The sequence below is a fragment of the Capricornis sumatraensis genome, chromosome 12, assembly GCF_032405125.1.
Source record: "Capricornis sumatraensis isolate serow.1 chromosome 12, serow.2, whole genome shotgun sequence".
Lineage (NCBI taxonomy): Eukaryota > Metazoa > Chordata > Mammalia > Artiodactyla > Bovidae > Capricornis > Capricornis sumatraensis.
This window is the reverse complement of record NC_091080.1, coordinates 9,997,686-10,015,000: the sequence shown is the minus strand read 5'-3', so window position 1 is coordinate 10,015,000 and position 17,315 is coordinate 9,997,686. Positions and strand designations below refer to the sequence as shown.

At 36.1% G+C, this 17,315-nt stretch overlaps 1 pseudogene; it reads left to right on the top strand.

Annotated features, from left to right (window-relative positions):
* The first annotated feature begins 2,354 nt into the window (after window positions 1-2,354).
* LOC138089313 (olfactory receptor 5W2-like) lies at window positions 2,355-13,867 on the top strand (annotated as a pseudogene).
* Window positions 13,868-17,315: the final 3,448 nt, after the last annotated feature.

Genomic DNA, 17,315 nt, shown 5'->3' with positions numbered 1-17,315 from the left:
CAAACACATACTCTAAACTGTAACTATGTGAATTAGTGAATGTTCTAATTAATTTTATTGTGGTAAACAAGTCATAATGCATGCATATATCACATTTTCATTTTAAATACCTTGCAAATGCTCTTTGTCAATTTTATCTGAATAAAGCTTGAAAAAAAAAAAGGAAAGTTTTTAAGTGCCAATGGAAAAGACCTGGGTAAAGTACATCGTTGTGCAGTCATTATCAACTATTCATTTTTCTGTCACTTTCTCCATGATAACTTCCTTTCCCTCTTTCCTCTTGGTCCTGGTTGAATGTCTCTCTCTGTCTCTTTGTGAATCACAGACAGCTACCTACTTAAAGCCTTATTTCTTTCACTCTGTCTGTGAGCATTTTCTGCTAATGGATTGAGCATTCTATCCATTACATCCACAATGTTCCATGTTGTTTAGGGAAATAAACAAACACATAAGAAACAAATACATAAACATATATATAAGAAACTAAAAATGCTACATGGCATTTTTGAGGGTTAATTATATCTCAGTAGCAAAATTAGCACAGAGATAGCCTCTGCTGTATATATACTATAGTATATATACTATAGTATATATGTTGTATGCGTACACACAACAGATTTTTGAGAAGGTACATAACATTGTGTGTATACTAAAATAATCTCTTCATGGAGACACACATATTGGTTATACTAACAGTTAAGAACTATGAGCTCCTGATATTTGACTATTTCCTTCAGAATAATCTGTTCCTTTAGAAAGTGTGTTTTTTGGCCATATATAGGAAAAACCTTATAAGATTTATAAAAATCCATTGAAATTGCAAAAATGTCATTAATGTTCTTAGGTTTTTTCACTGCCATTGCAAAATTTCCTTATGTGAAGATATTTTTAGATGGCTCTAAAGTCTAAAAAATGCCTCTCTTTTTCACGGTAGTGTTTGTAAGACATCATGATAGTTTAGGAAAAGATGTCATGGTGGATAAAAAGCTACAGAGAATTCTTATTTTAGATAAAAGTGTTAAAAGTCTATCTCTAGTATATTTTATCAGTTCAGCCAAACTCTTCTGGAGTTGTAGCTTATGAGCAACAATATCGCAGAAAAAATCATAGTTTGAAATATGATAATGTCCAATCAAAATAGGGTGTCACTAGACTGCTATGAATAAGCCATCTCACTCCATATGGCAGAAATTTATTACCGTATCTAAATACTTATTTGATCTAAAATAGACATATTTTATTTGATCTACTTGTATAATATGAAAAAGAAAAAAAAAAAAAAAAAAAAAAAACAACTGAGCCCATTAAAGTAAGACCAAAAATGGAATTCACTGACTCTATTTCTCCCATAAATTGCTTGGTCAAATAACAAATTATGAAAATATTTCTTGGGGGAATTGACAACTCAAATAAAAGTTTAAGCAAGAACATATAATAACTTTTCTATTTTAGGATTCTAAAAAATTAGAAACTGGCACTAAAAATTTTGATGTATTTCTCTCTACTTCAATCCCCATCCCTATACTTCCTTTTTTATATCACATCCTTCTCATGCATCCACAAATACAGCAAATGTCATTGTAAAAATGCAATGTTATCAATGACAGTGTGTAGTAGGCTAATACTACAGCCAAGTTCTTACATCCTGACCATTTCATCCTTGTCACTGAAATACTTAAGTAGAAACATGGCATAACAATGGTAGATTTGAGTGTATGTCCAAGGCAGAGAAGAGAGAGATAGATATGGGGCATATAACCACATTTGTAAAAAGTAATGTTCAGTAATCCAATAAGTACAAAGGTCTCTGCTAAATACAGAGGCAGTGACCTTTCAACCTCCCTGGACATCTCTGTCTCTAGAAATGTGCCATGTGCCAGGCAGTAACGTCACTCTAAACTTAGCACATCATTCTTCCTTTCTAGCCTTCCTATTCCCCTATATAAGACAGAGACTTCAACTAGATTTCCTATAATGTCTTTTCCAGATGATACAACCTGTCTACATAAGATGTGACTCTACTGCTGTGTAAATCAATCCCAGTACTGGAAAAGATTTGGGAAAAAAAAAGAGTTACTTTATGTTGAAATCAGAAACTGTACTGTACTTGTAGACTGTTTTAACGTTAAATAGTGGTTTCATGAAGCCATCTAAGTGGTAGGAAATTCAGAAGACCAAATACGTTAAAACATAGTCCTTTTATGTGACTCATAATTCAAAGTCAGAATACATAGACTCCTCATCGAAGTGAATATACAAATGTAGTAGCTCTCTAGTAAGTAAAACTTAAATAAAAAGTTACTAGCAAATAAAAAAAAAACATTATGAGTCACCTAAATAATAGTAAGATGTAAATGATTGAATTAGCAACTGTTAATGAGGATGTGGAACAAGTAAGGGTTTTACAATTTATCATTGGATAAGAATTGTCTGTATACTTTCTAAAACTCTAAACTGTGTCTAATACCGTAGAACATATAATAATATATTTCCTATGGTTCAAAAATGGAATATGACAACCAAAAGACTTATACAAAAATGTTTTTCATTGAATTAACTGTAATAATATAAAACTGAAGGCAATCCCCAGATTTTCAACACTTTAGATAAGGAATTGACAAACATCCTTAAAGTGTTAAATAGAGTATATATTAGAATTTATAGTCCATAAACCTGGGGGAACAGGCAACTTTGGCCTTGGAATACAGAATGAAGCAGGGCAAAGGCTAACAGAGTTTTGCCAAGAAAACACAATGGTCACAGCAAACACTGTCTTCCAACAACACAAGAGAAGACTTTACACATGGACATCACCAGATGGTCAACACCGAAATCAGATTGATTGTATTCTTTGCAGCCAAAGATGGAGAAGCTCTATAGAGTCAGCAAAAATGAGACCAGGAGGTGACTCTGGCTCAGATCATGAACTCCTTATTATCAAATTCAGACTCAAATTGAAGAAAGTAGGGAAAACTGCTAGACCATTCAGGTATGACCTAAATCAAATCCCTTATGATTATACAGTGGAAGTGAGAAATAGATTTAAGGGACTAGATCTGATAGAGTGCCTGATGAACTATAGCTGGAGGTTCATGACATTGTACAGGAAACAGGGATCAAGACCATCCCCATGGAAAAGAAATGCAAAAAAAGCAAAATGTCTGTCTGGGGAGGCCTTACAAACAGCTGTGAAAAGAAGATAAGTGAAAAGCAAAGGAGAAAAGGAAAGATATAAGCAACTGAATGCAGAGTTCCAAAGAATAGCAAGGAGAGATAAGAAAGCCTTCCTGAAGGATCAATGCAAATAAATAGAGGAAAACAACAGAATGGGAAAGACAAGAGATCTCTTCAAGAAAATTAGGAATACCAAGGGAACATTTCATGCAAAGATGGCCTCAATAAAGGACAGAAATGGTATGGACCTAACAGAAGAAGAAAACATTAAGAACAGATGGCAATACACAGAACTGTACAAAAAAGATCTTCACTACCAAGATAATCATGACAGTGTGATCACTCACCTAGAGCCAGACATCCTGCAATATGAAGTCAAGTGGGCCTTAGAAAGCATCATTATGAACAAAGCTAGAGGAGGTGACAGAATTCCAGTTGTGCTACACTCAATATGCCAGCAAGTTTGGAAAACTCAGCAGTGGCTACAGGACTGGAAAAGGTCAGTTTTCATTCCAATCCCAAAGAAAGGCAATGCCAAAGAATGCTCAAACTACCACACAATTGCACTCATCTCACATGCTAGTAAAATAATGCTCAAAATTTTCCAAGCCAGGCTTCAGTAATATGTGACCTGTGAACTTCCAGATATTCAAGGTGGTTTTAGAAAAGGCAGAGAAACCAGAGATCAAATTGCCAACATATGCTGGATCATTGAAAAAGCAAGAGAGTTCCAGAAAAAATATCTATTTCTGCTTTATTGACTATGTCAAAGCCTTTGACTGTGTGGATCACAATAAATTGTGGAAAATTCTGAAAGAGATGGGAATACCAGACCACGTGACCTGCCTCTTGAGAAACTTATATGTAGGTCAGGAAGCACCAGTTAGAACTGGACATGGAACAACAGACTGGTTCCAAATAGGAAAAGGAGTTCGTCAAGGCTGTATATTGTCACCCTGCTTATTTAACATATGCACAGTACAGCATGAGAAACACAGGGCTGGAAGCAGCACAAGCTGGAATCAAGATTGCCGGGAGAAATATCAATAACCTCAGATATGCAGATGACACCACCCTTATGGCAGAAAGTGAAGAGGAATCTAAAAACCTCTTGATGAAAGTGAAAGAGGAAAGTGAAAAAATGGGCTTAAAGATCTACATTCAGAACTACTAAGATCATGGCATCCGGTTCCATCACTTCATGGGAAATAGATGGGGAAACAGTGGAAACAACATCAAACTTTACTTTTTTGGGCTCCAAAATCACTGCAGATGGTGATTGCAGCCATGAAATTAAAAGATGCTTACTCCTTGGAGGGAAAGTTATGACCAAACTAGATAATATATTCAAAAGCAGAGACATTATTTTGCCAACAAAAGTCCGTCTTGTCAAGGCTATGGTTTTTCCAGTGTCTATGTATGGATGTGAGAGTTGGACTGTGAAGAAAGCTGAGTGCTGAAGAATTAATGCTTTTGTACTGTTGTGTTGGAGAAGACTCTTGAGAGTCCCTTAGACTCTAAAGAGATCCAACCAGTCCATTCTAAAGGAGATCAGTCCTGGGTGTTCTTTGGAAGGAATGATGCTAAAGCTGAAACTACAGTAATTTGGCCACCTCATGCAAAGTGTTGACTCATTGGAAAAGACCCTGATGCTGGGAGGGATTAGGGGCAGGAGGAGAAGGGGATGATAGATGATGAGATGGCTGGATGGCATCATCAACTCGATGGACGTGAGTTTGGTTGAACTCTGGGAGTTGGTGATGGACAGGGAGGCCTGGCGTACTGCGATTCATGGGGTCGCTAAAAGTTGGACACGACTGAGTGACTGAACTGAACTGAACTAAACATTGTCACAATCCTCAGATTTTTCCTTTATCACAAAAGCAACTATGAAAATACACAGATAAATGGTATATCCATCTCCAATGAAACTTTAGAGGTCAATATACTGACCCCGTCTCTAATTTAGATAAATTACTGTATGATGAGTTTATACCTGGGAAAACTACACAACGAGTGTGAATTGTGTAAAAGAAGTCAAAAATAAAGCTGTGAAAACTGTATGTTCTTTATTACTGTATACTTCAAAAGTATCCAAACTGAGTATCATGTGTGCCTATTAAGTCTCCTCAATCCTGTCTGACTCTGTTCAACCCTATAGACTGTAGCCTGCCAGGATCTTCTGTACGTTGGATTCTCCAGTCAAGTACACTGGAGTGGGTTGTTTTGCCCTCCTCCAAGGGATCTTCCTGACTCAAGGATTGAACCTGTGTCTCTTTTATCTCCCCTCTTGGTAGCTGCATTCTTATCCAGTTGAGTCACCTGGGAAAAGCCTGAAGTATTATATTTGGTATCAATTTGTGATGGATGTGGGGGGACAATTTCTGAGATGTTAGTAATGTTTTCTCTTTGTTTTTGTACTGGAAGCAGAATTTCTTCATTACTAAGCCATACATTTATAGAAGAAATTTTCTAAATATGTATTGTACTCTTAAAAAAGAGTTTTACTTAAAGCATATTCACTATCAGAGTACTAATTTTTTTAATATGATAGTTTCTTATACAAAATAAGTATTGATTATATATTTGTGAAACTGATGTAGTGCACACATTCATATCTTAGTAAACAATTAATCTTTATATAACTAGAAGTACTCCTTTCTTGTAGAACAACACTGTCTATAGCCACCCCCTGGCTCTCCTAGTCATCCTTCCAGCAGCCATGAGACTTAATGAAATTTGGTACCTGATCATGCAGTGAACTCTGTATCACAGCACTCCAGATTTGAGGAAAATAAAACCATGTTCTGAGAAAGTTATCTTCTGAGTAGGTAGTTGCCTAGCCAGGATTTTACTGTCACCATGAGTGAGTGAGTGAAGTAGTTCAGTCATGTCCAGCTCTTTGTGACCCCATGGACTGTAGCCTACCATTCTCCTCCATCCATGGGATTTTCCAGGCAAGAGTACTGGAGTGGATTGTCATTTCCTTCTCCAGAGGACCTACCTGACCCAGTGTTCGAACCCAGGTCTTCTGCATTGTATGCAGATGCTTTAACATCTGAGCCACGAGGGAAGTCCAAAATGGCCACAAGGAAATCCTGAAATTTTTTCTCACTTGGTCTTATCCAATGCATACATTTTCTCCTTGACAAATGCTTTTCAGTTATCGCATATCTCCATTTTTTGGAAACACAAATCCCACTGGGAGATATTTTAGGTTACCCAGCTTGTATTAATAATGTAGCTACCCAAAGCCAGGTTGAAATTGTTGGGTGGGAGTAGATTGAAAGAAGGTTATCCTGTGTGGTCTTGAGGAGCAGCACTGACAAAAAGCTAATACCAGGTCTGGTTGATTAAAATGTAACCCAAGGGATATTTTTTATCCCAGAAAATAGCATTAATTTTTCCCTCAGGAAAAATTAATTAGGACGGGAATAGAATTAGGTGACCAAGGATTTTGCTACACACATCCACAGTGTGCCAGAAAATAAAAAGATAATGGTCGCAAAGTCTTTTGTAAGACAGAGATATCAGTTTCTTGATTTTAACTGGTGGAACATTATTGACAATTAGTTATGTGACTTAAGCTTTGCCTCAGCTGTGTCTCCACAGGAGGACAGTTGGTATTTGAGGATTGAGGTGGTCACACCAAGAATGGCAGTGACATACAAAAATACATAATAAAGTATCCCTATTATTTTCCCAAAACCAAAAACACAGTCATTACATGAAATTTAGTTTGATGAGTTTCCTAGCTTTAGAGAAGAAAAGGTAGGTTAAAAGCTAGAAAAAAATAAAAGAAATAATCAGAGAAGTAACTCCAAAAATCTGTGTCATTGTTAAATCCCAAATGAGAATTCAGATGAAACAAGAAAAATTAGGTATGATCAGTATTTCTAATTTTAATCCATTTAGCAGATATTGTCAATTTATTGTCATTTTCCTAAAAACTGACAATACTGAGCAAACTCATATACAATATTTCAATTTGCACATCTTCTTGGTGGGCATATCTATTCAATCCTTTGCCTAAATTTTATTATTATTATTTGTTTTTTTATTATTGATGAGAGCATTTCATAAAGTTTGGATACAAGTTCTTTTTCAGATGTGTAGATATTCTTTTCAAATATTTTATTCACTTTTCAGATGTATATTAATATGTATAATAAATATATAATGCAAATATATAAAATAAATATATATATATAAAATAATTACCCCTAAAATATTATCTTATTTATATATCCACACTGCTGCAGTTATCTCTTGCTGCCTAAACAGTATTCCAAAACCACATGACTTAAATAGCTTCCTGTGTAGCTTAGTCGGTAAACATTTCCCTGCAATGCCAGAGACCTGGAATCAATTCCTGGGTTGGGAAGTTCCCCTGGAGAAGGAAAGGTCACCCCACTCCAGTATTATTGCCTGGAGAATTCCATGGACAGAGGAGCTTGACAGGCTACATATGGGCTCACAAGAGTTGGACATGACTTAGCAGTATCTTTCTTTAATATATTTTAAATTTTTTAATATAAATTTATTTATTTTAATTGGAGGTTAATTACTTTACAATATTGTATTGGTTTTGCCATACCTTAACATGTATCTGCCACAGGTATACACGTGTTCTCCATCCTGAACCACCCTCCCTCCTCCATTCTCGTATCATCCCTCTGGGTCGTCTCAGTGCACCAGCCCCAAGCATCCAGTATCATGCATTGAACCTGGACTGGTGACTCATTTCATATATGATATTATACATGTTTCAATGCCATTCTCCCAAATCATCCCACCTTCTCCCTCTCCCACAGAGTCCAAAAGACTGTTCTATACATCTGTATCTCTTTTGCTGTCTCGTGTACAGGGTTATTGTTACCATCTTTCTAATTTCCATATATATGCATTAGTATACTGTATTGTGTTTTTCTTTCTGGCTTATTTCACTCTGTATAATAGGTTCCAGTTTCATCCACCTCATTAGAACTGATTCAAATGTATTCTTTTTAATGGCTGAGTAGTACTTAAATAGAATCACTGATTCATTATTTTGTTCATCCTCATGTTGACTGAGGTCACATGAAATATTCAGTGGAAGGATAGGCTAGGTTATAAGGTAACTCACATCTGTCACTGGATGAGAATGGCTGGACAGATGAGTTCATATTCTCCTCTTCCGCCTTTAAGCAATCTCAGAATCTGTCACAACGTATTCTCAGATGGTTAGATGGACTTCCTACCTGGTATCACATGGCTTTAAGATATTGTCTTTAAAGGCTTAATGCAGGATTGACTCACAGGTGTTCCCCTGGAGGCCCAATGGGTGACTCCATGTTTCTACTGCAGGCACACTTCCTTCCCTGGTTGGGAAATAAGATCCCACATATTGTGTAGTGCAGAGTGGGCAGAGGGGAGAAACACAAAACTGACTTACATTATTTCTGCCAATATCTGTTGGGTAAAGCAGCTACTGCTACTGCTGCTAAGCCTCTTCAGTCGTGTCCAACTCTGTGCGACCCCATAGACGGTAGCCCACCAGGCTCCCACGTCCCTGGGATTCTCTAGGCAAGAACACTGGAGTGGGTTGCCATTTCCTTCTCCAATGCATGAAAGTGAGAAGTGAAAGTGAAGTCGCTCAGTCGTATCTGACTCTTAGCAACCCCATGGACTGCAGCCTACCAGGCTCCTCCACCCATGGGATTTTCCAGGCAAGAGTACTGGAGTGGGGTGCCATTGCCTTCTCCGAAAGCAGCTAACGTGTAGCAAATATTCAGAGAGGATAAATAGATAATGTATCTATAAGAAATATGTGTGAAAAATGACAGTTATCTTTAATCTACCCAAACTGTCATTTTCCCATTGTAGAACTCTGTAATTTCTAATTCCAGATAGATTTATTAATAGCTTTAATTCTTTAATTAGATCTGTCAGAGCTTGTGTATAATCTTTTTCAATTTTGTTGTGCATATACTTACACAAAATCCCTGACTGAAGCAGTACATCTACAGCACACATAAAAATTAAGAGTGATTGGTAATTAACCTCCAATTAAAATAATAAATTTAAATTACAAAAAAAGAATAATTGGCATTTAAATCATTCAGGTTACTGTGAAAGGAAGATTAGTTCAGAGACCTCAGGAAGTACCCTTATCACACCAGATACAGAGAGGTTAGAGTGAGTTTTAGGAGTACAGAGAATTTCATTGCTCTCTGTTGAGAAGGATTTGGGGAAGACCATAAAGTGAAAATTTTGATATATATTTTCTCAAGAACTAATATGCATATTTGCAAGCAAATTATTTTAAGAAATAAAGCAGAACTCTACTGATGTAGAAAACTCTTCTCCATGCGTAATTATTTTAAAGTAGTCATTTTTGCACATATGAGCTATTGTGGTTTAGTTGCTAAGTCATGTCTGACTCTTGCAGTCCCATGGACTATAGCCTGCCAGGCTCCTGTCAATGGGATTCTCCAGGCAAGAATACTGGAGTGGGTTGCCATTTCCCTCTCCCGGGGATCTTCCCAACCCAGGAATCTTACCCAGGTCTCCTGTATTGCAGGCAAATTCTTTACCAACTGAGCTGTCAGGGAAACACATGCATATCCAAAGAAAAATCCCAAAATAGGTATATTTCTTTTCTTTGTATATCGTTCTCCACTTTAATAGACAGAAGTACTGAGTGAACAATATTTTAAAAGCACTACCTACCCAAATCATTTTATCAAGGGGTTTAGAAAATAGAAAATAAGCATGCTCTTATTCTTGAGGCCTTAAATGTAGTAAAGAGATTCTTACATGAATAAAATAAGCATAATTCAGAGAAGGGTGCACTGCTTAGAGAATATGAAGAAGTTACAAAGTTAATTCTTGGACATGTGGTTGGAGGATGGGAATAAAATGTTCTCTGATGATGAAGTCTGCTTGAAAGGCAGCACTAACAGAATGACATGGCATCATTATTCTAAATAGCCAAAGAGTAGAAATAACCAAATGTTCATCCAGCTGAGGACAGGATCAATAAACTGTGTTATATCCATCCATATAATGAAATATTATTATGCTAACTAATGAAACAGATTTCTGACACAAGCACAATGTGGCTGATATTATATTTACTTAAATATTTTACTGAAGCAAATATGCTGCTGTTGCCACTAAGTTGCTTCACACGTGTCTGACTCTGTCCGACTGCATAGATGGCAGCCCACCAGGCTCCTCTGTCCCTGGGATTCTCCATGCAAGAATTCTGGAGTGGGTTGCCAGTTCCTTCTCCAATGCACACATGCATGCTAAGTCACTTCAGTTATGTCTGACTCTGTGTGACCCCATAGATGGCAGCCCACCAGGCTCCTCCATCCACATGACTCCCCAGGCAAGAATGCTGGAGTGGGTTGCCATTTCCCTTTCCATGAAGCAAATATAGTATAGTATTTCACTAAAGAAAAGAAGCCTGAAAGGAAAAAAAAAATTTTTTTCATTGCATGCTTCTGTTTATATTCAAAACCAAGAATTTGAAACCACATAGACTCAGAACGTAGATTAAAGGTTTCAGGGGTGGGGGAGGTTTCAGAGAGGGAGCAAGTGCTAATAAGTACAGTTTTCTTATGAGACTGGTGAACATTTTCTGAATGCAGATGCTGGTGATAACTGAACAACCTTGAAAATATAATGAAAACAAAACAAACAGAAAAACTGCATACATTAGAAGGGCGAATTTTATGGTGTATGTATTACATGTTAATATTAAGGAAAATACAGTTGAAATAGAATTTAATTCCTAAATGAGTTATGAATGAAGGATAAAGTTTCAAAAACACAATGAACAATCCAAAAGCTTTGAAAATGATTGAGAGAGATCTTTTTGAGTTTCATTAGGTTTCCTCTGTAACTACAGAAGAAGGAGATAGTTTCAGGGTAACTGTAATACAATCCTACAAACAATTTACAGTATCCTTCTTACCATAGCACAATTGAGTGACAACAATGAAGCACAAAAACTCACCTTTTGCCAAGCTGTTTCTGAGTTCACAACAGAATATATAGAAGCAGGGAAATAATTAATAAAAGTGTATGAGCATTAACTTTAGGGATTTAAGTCCCAGTGTACCTGGTGAAATAAAAAGCTATCTGCCTATTGTTCAGCTACTCAAGACCTCATTTCAAGTAGATTTCCAGATCCTAACTTAAAGAACATAAGATAATATACTTAACTTTTAGAGAAAAAAAATTATAAGTGAAGCATTTTATGCCAGCTTACCTATTAAAACCTCTATTTAATGACAAGAAATAATATTTTCTTTTCAGAATAAGGAGGATCTGACTAAACTTACTGATATCCATGATATAACAATTTATTATTTACTTTATTTACTCTTAGTTCATAAAGTGAAAGAAAGTGAAGTCACTCAGTTGTGTCTGACTCTTTGCGACCCCATGGACTCTAACCTACCAGGGTCTTCTGTCCATGGGATTTTCCAGGCAATAGTCTTGGAGTGGATTGCCATTTCCTTCTCCAAGGGATCTTCCCAAACCAGGGATGGAACACAGGTCTCCCACATTGTAGACAGATGCTTTACCATCTGAGCCACCAGGGAAGTCCAAAGGAAAGCCTTTAATCCTTTCATCATTGGGCAAGTGTATACAGAAATTTAAGGTATGTTTTGTTTTATTGAAAAATTCGTGTGGGTACCAAAATGTTGTTGCTGAACAATACGATGCCGGGATTCTTGGCCTCCGGAGGAGAAGAATTCAATCCAGGGCCATAGACAAGGCTTGATCACTCAGAGCTTTTGTGTAGTAAAGTTTTATTAAAGTATAAAGGAGACAGAGAAAGTTTCTGACATAGGCATCAGAAGGGGGCAGAAAGAGTACCCCCCTGTTAGTCTTCAGTTGAATGTTATATAGTCACTAGCAGTCTGTTAATGAAAGAAAGGAATGTCTTAAAACTCAGAATGGCACCATGCCCCTCACCCATAAGATGCATTTTGGAATAATTTTGGCACCAGATGATTCATCCCAGGCCATAAAACGATTGACTTGAATCTTGTAGAAGGGCAGATCACCATACAAATAGTTTCATTTACATAGATTAGGGGAACAATATCTGAATATAACATACTGGTTTATCAAGTAGGTTCTGAGCCATTAGGCAGAACTGACTTGAAAACAGAATCTGGGGTAAATGCATAGTACATAAACATAGCTTAAGACAAACGTTTCCATAAGAAAAATGCATTGGTTAACTCAAGGTTTGAGAACAGTTAACTTCAGGTGAAACCAGGTGTCATTATGACAACACAGTATTTTAAGAGAAACCTTCGTTTAAATTTGTATAGAGAAGGAAAAAGTATACCGCTAGTTTGTTTCCTCCTGGCGCTTAAGGGAGATAAAAATGTCTGACACTTGCAGCCTATTTTCTCCATTTGGAGACCCCTGGCCTTCCTTCCTGTTACCCTTTCAGTACCACAATAAAAATAAAAACGGACAAATTCATCTGCATGTGAACCATGAGCATGTATACTTAAGTAGGTCTAAGGAAAAAGTTCAGCCACTCAGTCATGTCTGACTCTTTGCAAATCCATAGACTGCAGCACGCCAGACCTCCTTGTCCATCACCAACTCCTAGAGTTTACCCAAACGCATGTCCATTGAGTTGGTGATGCCATCCAACCATCTCATCCTCTGTTGTCCCCTTCTCCTCCTGTCTTCAATCTTTCCCAGCACCAGAGTCTTTTCAAATGAGTCAACTCTTCACATCAGGTGGCCAAAGTATTGGAGTTTCAGCTTCAACATCAGTCCTTCCAATGAACACCCAGGACTGATCTCTTTTAGGATGGACTGGTTGGATCTCCTTGCAGTCCAAGGGGCTCTCAAATGTCTTCTCCAACACCACAGTACAAAAGCATCAATTTTTTGGTGCTCAGCTTTCTTTATAGCCCAAATGTCACATTGGTACATGACTAATGGAAAAATCATAGCTTTGACTAGATGGACCTTTGTTGGCCAAGATACTGGTGGACAAATTTGGCAAGAACAAGTCAATCTCCTTCAGTGTCTGTGCTCTGCAGTTCTTTGTCTTCTGTATCTCTATGGATTCTGAATCTCTTCTGCTGGCAGTGATGGCCTATGACTGGGTTAAGACCATCAGCAGCCCCTTGCTCTTTGTGGTCAGCATGTACAGCGGGGTGAGCTCCCTGCTCATGGCTGGGGTTTACCTGGTGGAAATGATAGATTCATACATTAGCATTCCACTTATGTTTCTGTGGGTAAAATGAAAGTAACTATTTCTTATGTGATTTACCTCCACTTTTCCTCCTTTCCTGCTCTGATATACAGGTCAATGGATTGGCATTATTCCTGCTTTTTTGATTCATTGAACTGACTACCATTTCAGGAGTCCTTGTCTCTTATTGTTATACTACTCTTTCAGTCTTGAAGATCCACTCTGTTGAGGGGAGGTTCAAAACTTTCTCCCCCTGCACCTCCCATCTAACTGCAGTGGCAATTTTCCAAGGAACTCTGCTTTTTATGTATTTCAGGCCGAGTTAATCCTAATTCTCTAGATCAAGAAAAGATGACCTCATTGTTTTACAGTCTTGTGACTCCAATGTTAAACTCTCTGATTTACAGTCTAAGGAACAAATATGTGAAACAGGCTCTGGAAAAAGTGAAACTTAAAAGATGGGGTTAAATATATATATATTTCACACACACAAACACATTTTTGGTTTTGTATTTATTGAATTATATTTCATCATACAAGAGAACCAAAAATTCCCCAAAAAGTGAAACTTAAAAGATGGGGTTAAATGTATATATTTCACACACACAAACACATTTTTGGTTTGTATTTTTTGAATTATATTTCATCATACAAGAGAACCAAAAATTCTCCAATGCTTAAAATGTTATAAATGAGCATTTGCTATATAGCCCAAATTTTAGAAATGTTACAGTCTCCAAATACAGCATGCTCATATGTATCAAAAATGTATATATAGTACCTCCTCTTTGTTGAAAATTTTCCTGAATTTTCTAACTTGATCAAATTTCATTGGTTTATTCTTTCATTCAAACAACGTTTCAATTTACCTGAAGATTTGTTATGTGCTTCCTGAGAGATTTTTGAGCATTATTTATATTTAGTGGGACATACTGTACCATCTGTACTAATGAATATAAACTAGTGTCACCAACAAGCATTAATTAACTAAGTAGGTAAGTAATTCAGTAGAAGCCCAACAATCATGAAATAAAATATTGAGTGTTATGAATCCAAAGCAAAATCTAAAACTAGTATGTCTTGGATAGATATATTCAGTCGTAAATCTAAAATTTATTCAAGTTGGTAAATGAAAAAATATTAGTCAGGGAATCTGATAATTAAATGAGCTATGAGGTGGACAAGCTCATGTATTATAGAAGTAAAGAAGTCTGGTTCACCACAACATGAAAGAACAATGAAGTCATTACTCTAAGTGAAGAAAGTCAGACAGTGAAATATAACTACTGTATTATCTCACGTGCATGTTGAATACAAAAGGGATTAATTTATAGAAATACAGAGTAGATTAATTGTTTCCAAGGTCTGGTATGTGAAAGAAGTTTGAAATATTTGTCAAAGTGTACAACTTTTCTATTGTATGATGAGTAAGTTCTGGGACTCTAATGTATACTATGACTTTAGTTAACAATTCTGTAATTTAAACTTTAAATTTTCTAGAAAATTAGATCTTAACTGTCCTCATTATAGCTGCACTCCAAATGGTAGCTATGTGAATTAATGAATGTGTTAACTAATTTTATGTAGTGATCATGTCACAATGTGTTCTCAGTCACTTCAGTCATGTCCAACTCTTTGAAACCTCATGGACTGAGGTCCATCAGGCTCCTCTGTCCATGGAGATTCTCTAGGCAAAATACTGGAATGGGTTGCAATGCCCTTCCCCAGGGGATCTTTCAGACCCAGAAATTGAAACCATGTCTCTTATGTTTCCTGTATTGGCAGGTGAGACCTTTACCACTTGTGCCATCTGGAATGCCCAGTCATAATGCATACATGTGTCCAATCTTCACCTTGTACATCTTACACATGATAATTGTCAATTTTGTCTGAATAAATCTTAAAAAAAGGAAGGAAAGAAAATTTAGGGGACAGTGGAAAAGACCTTGATAAAGTACATCATTGGACTATCATTATCAGTTATCAATATTTTTATCACTTTCTCCATGAAAATTTCTTTATCTTCTTTCCTCTTCTTGACCCTTGTTGAATGTCCTCTTTATCCCTTTGTCATTTACATACAACCATCTACTTAAAGCATTATTTTATTTCACCTTGTTTGTGAGAAATCAACTCCATTATCCAAAAAAATCTCCATGTTTTCCACATCACAATGGAGGAGTAAATAAATACATAATAAACTGAAAACATTTTTTAGTATTAATTTTATTTCAGTGGCAAAATCAACTGTCCATGGAGGGATAACAATTATCCAAGAGGGATAACATCTATTCTCTCTCTCTCTCTCTCTCTCTCTCTCTCTCTCTCTCTCTCTCTCTCTATATATATATATATATATATATATATATATATATATATATATATATATATTTATTTATTTATTTATTTATTTACATTATAGCATATAAATTATATGCATACACTCAACAGATTGTTTAGAAGATACATAAAGTGGTGTGAATACTAATATAATGGATTGATAAAGACATTCATGTTATTTACACTAGGAGTAAAGAGCTATAGTTCTTGATATTCGACTATTTTATTTCCTTTTTTCCCCTTCTTTATTGAAGGATAGAGCATTAACTTTGTTCCTTGTGAAATTGTGAATTTGACAATATATTTGAAAAATCTCTTAAGACAGAAAGGCATTCTTAATTATTCGTTAAAATTGTAAAAGTTAAAGTCCACTGAAGTTCTTAGGTTTTCTCACTGCCATTGTAAAATACCATTATGAGAAAATATCTTAGAATGGCAGTAAAGCCTAAAAAATGCCTCTGTTACACAGGGTGGTATTTGTGAAACATTATGACATGTTAGGAAAATGTTATAATTTTTATTTTAGATAAAAGTTTTTTTTTTTTTTTTTCAAAGTCACTTCAGTTTATTTTACTACACAATACTGTATTGGTTTTGTCATACATTGACATGAATCCACCATGGGTGTACATGAGTTCCCAGTCCTGAAGCCCCCTTTCACCTCCCACCCCATATCATGTCTCTGGATCATCCCCGTGCACCAGCCCCAAGCCTCCTGTATCCTGTATCGAACATAGATTGGCACTTCGTTTCTTACATGATAGTACACATACTTCAGTGTCATTCTCCCAAATCATCCCACCCTCTCCCTCTCCCTCAGAGTCCAAAAGTCTGTTCTATACATCTGTGTCTCTTTTGCTGTCTCTCATACAGGGTTATCATTACCATCTTTCTAAATTCCATATATATGTGTTAGTATACTGTATTGGTGTTTTTCTTTCTGGCTTACTTCACTCTGTATAATCAGCTCCAGTTTCATCCATCTCATTAGAACTGATTCAAATGTATTATTTTTAATGGCTGAGTAATACTCCATTGTGTATATGTACCACAGCTCAGATGAATAGATAAAAGTTTTAAAAGTCTAACTCTAGCATATTTCATTAATACACCTAAATTATTTTGGAATTGTTGCTTATAGGCAACAGTATGGCAGAAAGCCTCTGAAAAATTAATAAAGTCCAATCAAAATAGGATGTCATCATGCTGCCATGAATAACACATTTCCATCTATATAACAGAAATTTATTACTGCATCTAAAGAATTATTTGATCTAAGTATTGACCCATTTTATCAGATCTACTTGTGTCATATAAAAAAGAAAAAAGAAATTCATCCCATTAAATGGAAGACCAAAAATAGAATTGACGATTCCACTTCTCCCAGAAATTGTATGGTTAAGTAACAAAATATGGAAATATATTTTAAATAATTTATAACTCAAAAGTTTGAACAAGAATGTATAATGCTCTTCTATTAGGATTCTGCAAAATAAGAAACCTGCACTAAATATTTTGGTGTATTCTAGTCCATCTACATCAGCTCTCATGTCTATATTCCCCTTCTTAATACGTC